Below are 6,079 nucleotides of genomic sequence, written 5' to 3'. Positions count from 1 at the left end.
ACCTCTCCGCTAACCCGGTGCATCATCGACGGACCAAGCATATTGAGTTGGATATTCATTTTGTTCATGAACAGGTGGCCCTTGGCCATATTCGTGTTTTACACGTCCCTACTTCCCAACAATTTGCAGATATCATGACCAAAGGCTTGCCTACTGAGGGAGTCCTGGATTAAGGGGTCCTCAGGTGTCCGGGCTATGTAACGTGGGCCGGACTGATGGGCCATGAAGATACAAGACAGAAGACTTCTACCCGTGTCCGGATGGGACTCTCCTTTGCGTGGAAGGCAAGCTTGGCGTTCGGATATGAAGATTCCTTCCTCTGTAAACCGACTCTGTACAACCCTAGAGCCCTCCGGTGTCTATATAAACCGGAGGGTTTGGTCCATAGAGAGGAGAATCATAATCATACAGGCTAGACATCTAGGGTTTAGCCAATACGATCTCGAGGTAGATCAACTCTTGTAACCCCATATTCATCCAAGATAATCAAGCAGGAAGTAGGGTATTACCTCCATCGAGAGGGCCCAAACCTGGGTAAACATCGTGTCCCTGTCTCCGGTTACCTTTGATCCTCAAACGCACAGTTCGGGACCCCCTAACTGAGATCCGCCAGTTTTGACACTGACATTGGTGCTTTCATTGAGAGTTTCGCTGTGTCGTCGTCAAAAGGTTCGATGGCTCCATCAGTCATCTACAACAATGCTGCCCTAAGGGAGGTCTTTCTCCCCGGCGAGATCTTTGTGTTCGGCGGCTTCGCACTGCGGGCCAACTCGCTTGGCCACCTAGAGCAGATCGACAGCTACGCCCCAGGTCACCAGATTAGTTTTGGAAATCTGGACTATCTCGCTGATATCCGAGGAGACTTGATCTTCCAAGGGTTCAAGACCCCAACCCTCACTCTGGCCTTAGATCCGGAGCGCATCACCAGGTCCGAAGACGGGATTCCTGAGCCTGCCGGACTCTCAGTGGCTATTAAGCCTAGCCCGGGAGAGTCGGAGGAAGTAGTGTCACCGGTCATCATCATAAAGCCGGACTCTTCTCCGAACACTGGCTCCGGACCCTCGGAGTCAGCATTGTGTGAGTTCGACCAAGGAGTTTCCTTCCCGCCGTACTCCACGAACCCTCTCCTCCCTAGCCAAACCTCGCCTTTAAGCGAGGCTCTGGACTTAATGCGATCCCTCGTCATTACAGAGGGGCAACGCCCGAACTACGCCCAGCCCGGACTAGGGGCTGAGAGCGGGGAATTTTACATCCCACCCACCACCCACTTCATGGCCACTGTCGAGGACTTAACCGATATGCTCGATTACGGCTCCGAAGACATTGACGGTATGGACGACGATGTCGGAGAAGAACAGGCCCAAAACCCGCCGTTTACCGGACGTTGGACGACCACCTCTTCGTATGACGTGTACATGGTGGATACACCCAAAGAAGATAACGGCGATAATGAGAAAAATCCAGTTGAGGATACACCTCCTCGGATACAACCAAAGCGTGGACGTCAGCGGTGCCGCTCTAAATCACGCCATGGGGAAGACAGCAACACCGGCACTGGAGACAATAATACTCCGGACGACGCCGAAGACCAAGAAAACCCCGTCGAGCCAACCTCCGAACAGAACGACCGGGAAGATGGGCAAATTAGCCCTGATGAACAGGCTACAAACGAAGACTCAGAGGATAGTAATTACCTTCCACTCTTCGAGGATGAGGTGAGCCTCGGCGACGAAGACTTTATCGTGCCTGAGGAACCCCTTGAGTAGGAGCGCTTTAAGCACCGGCTAATAGCCACTGCAAGGAGCCTGAAAAAGAAACAGCAGCAGCTTCAAGCTGACCAAGATCTGCTCAACGACAGGTGGACTAATGTCCTGGCAGCCGAGGAATACGGCCTCAGGCGCCCAACCAAGAGTTACCCGAAGCGTAAGCTGCTACCTCAATTCGACGACGAGGCGCTGGAGCCCGTACCATCAGCGCGTAACGCGGCAGACCAACCACCACGTGGTCGTGACAAGACGGCAGCTCAAGCCGAACACCAGCCCGCACTACCTTGCCGAAAAGGTAGAGACACAACAGCTCAGGGATATACGTACGACCTATGGCAGGACCTGGAAAATAGAGCAGGTCAGACCAGATCGATCTACGGATCGCGGGGGCGTGCCCCAACGCGCGAGGACGGCTATCTAGTCGGGCGCGACAAACACAACCACATTCCGGCCGAAAACCGTAGACGGACTCCATCTGAACTACATCGCGACTTGGACCGATATAGAGGCGCCGCACACCCCCTCTACTTCACTGACGAAGTAATGGAGGATGAATTCCTAGAAGGGTTTAAACCCATGAATATCGAGTCATACGATGGAACAACAGATCTCGCAGTATGGATTGAGGACTTTCTTCTCCATATTCATATGGCCCGCGGCGATGATCTTCATGCCATCAAATACCTCCCACTAAAGCTCAAAGGACCACCTCGGCACTGGTTAAACAGCCTGCCAGAAAACTCCATTGGCACCTGGGAGGACTTGGAAGATGCCTTCCGCGACAACTTCCAGGGTACATACGTCCGACCTCCGGATGCCGATGACTTAAGTCACATAGTTCAACAGCCTAGAGAGTCGGCCAGGAAATTCTGGACTAGGTTCCTAACTAAGAAGAACCAGATCGTCGACTGTCCGGATGCCAAAGCCCTAGCGGCCTTTAAGCGCAGCATCCGTGATGAATGGCTCGCCCGACACCTCGGCCAAGAGAAGCCGAAGTCCATGGCAGCCCTTACGGCACTTATGACCCGCTTTTGCGCGGGCGAAGATAGTTGGCTAGCCCATAGCAATAATAATGCAAGCGAACCTGGCACCTCTGAAGCCAGAAATAGCAACGGCAAGCCCCGACGCAACAGGCACAAGCGTCGAAGCAACGGTAACAATACCGATGACACGGCGGTCAATGCCGGATTCAGCGGCTCCAAGTCCGGCTAGCGGAAGAAGCCATTTAAAAGAAACAATCCTGGCTCATCCAGCTTGGACCGAATCCTCGATCGACCATGTCAGATCCACGACACCCCCGATAAACCCGCCAATCATACCAACAGAAGCTGTTGGGTCTTTAAACAGGACGGTAATTTAAATACCGAGACCAAGGAAAGGGGGTTGCCAAGTGAGGACTACTACGAGGAGCCCCATCCACCGAACACAGGGGGACAGAAGAAGTCCCCCCCCCAAATCAAAACGGTGAACATGATATACGTTACCCATATCCCCAAGAGGTAGCGCAAACGTGCTCAGGGACGTCTATGCGATAGAGCCAGTCGCCCCAAAGTTCAACCCATGGTCATCTTGCCCGATCACTTTCGATCGCAGGGACCATCCGACCAGTATTCGTCACGGTGGCTCGGCCGCACTGGTCCTCGACCCAATCATTGATGGATTCCACCTCACGCAAGTCCTCATGGACGGTGCCAGCAGCCTTAACCTGCTCTATCAGGACACAGTCCGCAAGATGGGCATCGATCCGTCAAGGATCAAGCCCACAAAAACTACCTTTAAAGGAGTAATACCAGGTGTAGAGGCCCGTTGCACGCGCTCAATCACATTGGAAGTCGTCTTCGGATCGCCGGACAACTTCCAAAGCGAAGACTTGATCTTCGATATCGTCCCCTTTTGCAGTGGTTATCACGCACTGCTCGGACGAACCGCATTTGCTCGCTTGAATGCGGCGCCACACTATGCCTACCTCAAACTCAAGATGCCCGGACCACCCGGTGTCATAACAGTCAACGGAAACATGGAACGCTCCCTTCGTACCGAGGAGCACACCGCGGCCCTGGCAGCGGAAGTACAGGGCGGCCTGATCAAGCAGAACATCAATTCAGCGGCCAAGCCCCCGGACACTATTAAACGAGCCCGGACTACTCGCAGCATGATAGCACAGCTCGTCAAGAGTTCGACTAGCAATTTGGCCTCCGTCTCAGTCCTGACCAAATGGCGGCGTATGTACCACGCGTACATAACTACGCACTCAAAATACCTTGGGCAAAGACTGAGGCATAACTCGATCGTGGTCCACAATACGGCTCGACCTTACTTGGGCACACATACTATCCCTTTCCTTTTTTCAGGTTTCTTTTCCACAGGCCCCTCACGACGGCCTGATCGTCGATCCTTTCGAAGGATGAACATACCAAGGTGGCAAGCTGTATAGACGTGTGGCCGTATATCCAGATGATCTTCTTGACGATCACTTTGACTGTTTTTAGGACCCGCACGCAGCTTCCCCTTGGTCTCGGCATGTTAAATAGCCCTGTTGCTTATCGCATTATTTGTACAAATACGCTTTGACGTATCAATCAAATTATAATGGAAACAGTTTGCGGCCCAACATATGTGGCATTGGCTTACTCCTTTACTATATTTCGCTATTCTTATCGATGGCACCCGTGCACTTCGGTACGACTTAATTCGCCAGGGGCTCCATCGCACTCCATACGTTGGCTACAAGTCTGAACACTTTTTACAGTATAGTTCAGCACCCCGAATATAGCATTATATGCATCGGCTCCGAATCATCTCTTTGGTCAATAGTTGGGTTGCCCGGCTCCTGTGCTTGCTACCTTACGTTCCGTCTTATCGGCTAGGGTAGTAAAGGAAGAACTATTGCGATTGTGTTTCTGGTTTATCCAGATAAACACCTCAGTAGAGAAAGCCGAAAAATGGCTGTCATGATGAGGCGAGAGCTGGTCAGCTATTCCGAGGCTAAACATAAATCTCTTGCGATTTTTTCCGCATTATGCGACGGATCGGCCTTCACCCGATCAAGTGTCTATAGCACCCCAGTCTGGATAAACAAATACTAACTATGGGCTACGCCTACACTCCTATTGTCAAACTCCTATGGCTAAGTGAGGGTGATAAAGCCACATAGTCCGATTGCCTGGTTCGCTGCGCTAAACACCTCCTTCAAGGACCAAACCCTTGGGTCAAGTGTGTTTAGGTTCCAACCCGAACACCCCCGTACTACCTACGTGGGGGCTGAAGCCGACGACTGGCCAACTCTCAGATTTAATAAACGGCCGCACAGGAGGAATTTTTTTAACAACAACAAGCAATATATTACATATAGGCTTTGTTTCATAATACAGGACTGGATAACATGAATGTATTCATTCAAAGATAATGTCCTTCGCACACTAGCCTGCTACAATGCGGGATCCTTTCAGGACATCATCGAAATACAGCTCGGGCTTGTGGTGCTCTTTGCCCACAGGCGGTCCCTCGGTCGCAAGCTTGACGGCACTCATCTTCGCCCATTGTACCTTGACACGAGCGAAGGCCATCCGCGCACCTTCGATGCAGACCGACCGCTTTATGGCATCAAGCCGGGGGCAGGCATCGACCAGCCGCTTCACAAGCCCGAAGTAGCTGTTGGGCATGGCTTCAGCAGGCCATAGACGGATTATCAAATCCTTCATGGCCAATTCGGCCACCCTATGCAGTTCGGTCAGCTATTTCAACTGATCGCTAAAGGGCACCAGATGCTCTGGCGCAAGGTATTGTGACCAGAACAGCTTCTCCGTTGAGCTCCCCTCTTCGGCTCGGAAGAACTCCGCAGCATCAGCAACACTGCGCGGCAGATCCGCAAATGCTCCTGGAGAACTCCAAATCTGGGTGAGTAAGAGGTACCTTTTCTTCACAAATTTGCTCTGCATAATAAAGGCCTTACCCGCCGCAATTTGCTTGGCCTCCTGGATTTCCCGGAGGGCGCCCTGGGCTTCAACCCGGGCATCTTGTGCGCTTTGGCGGGCCTTAGCAAGTTCGGACTCTTGGTCCGCAATCTTGCACTCCAAGAACTCACATTTCTTTATGGCGTCCTTGAGCTCCTGCTGAACCTCCCCGACCCTCAACTCGTGCTTCTTACGGGCGGCGTGTTCCTTCTCCTCTTTCTTCTGGGCCTCGGCCAGCGAGTTCTTGAGGGACTCCACCTCGGCCGCAGCTCCTGTGAAACATCATAATAATATGATCAACACAAACAATTCATATCATTTTAGATCTGCATAGGCCATTGCATACCATGCTTGCCCTCT

This window comes from Aegilops tauschii, chromosome 1 (genome assembly GCF_002575655.3).
Source record: "Aegilops tauschii subsp. strangulata cultivar AL8/78 chromosome 1, Aet v6.0, whole genome shotgun sequence".
Lineage (NCBI taxonomy): Eukaryota > Viridiplantae > Streptophyta > Magnoliopsida > Poales > Poaceae > Aegilops > Aegilops tauschii.
The sequence above is the reverse complement of the archived record's forward strand: the minus strand, read 5'-3'. Positions refer to the sequence as shown.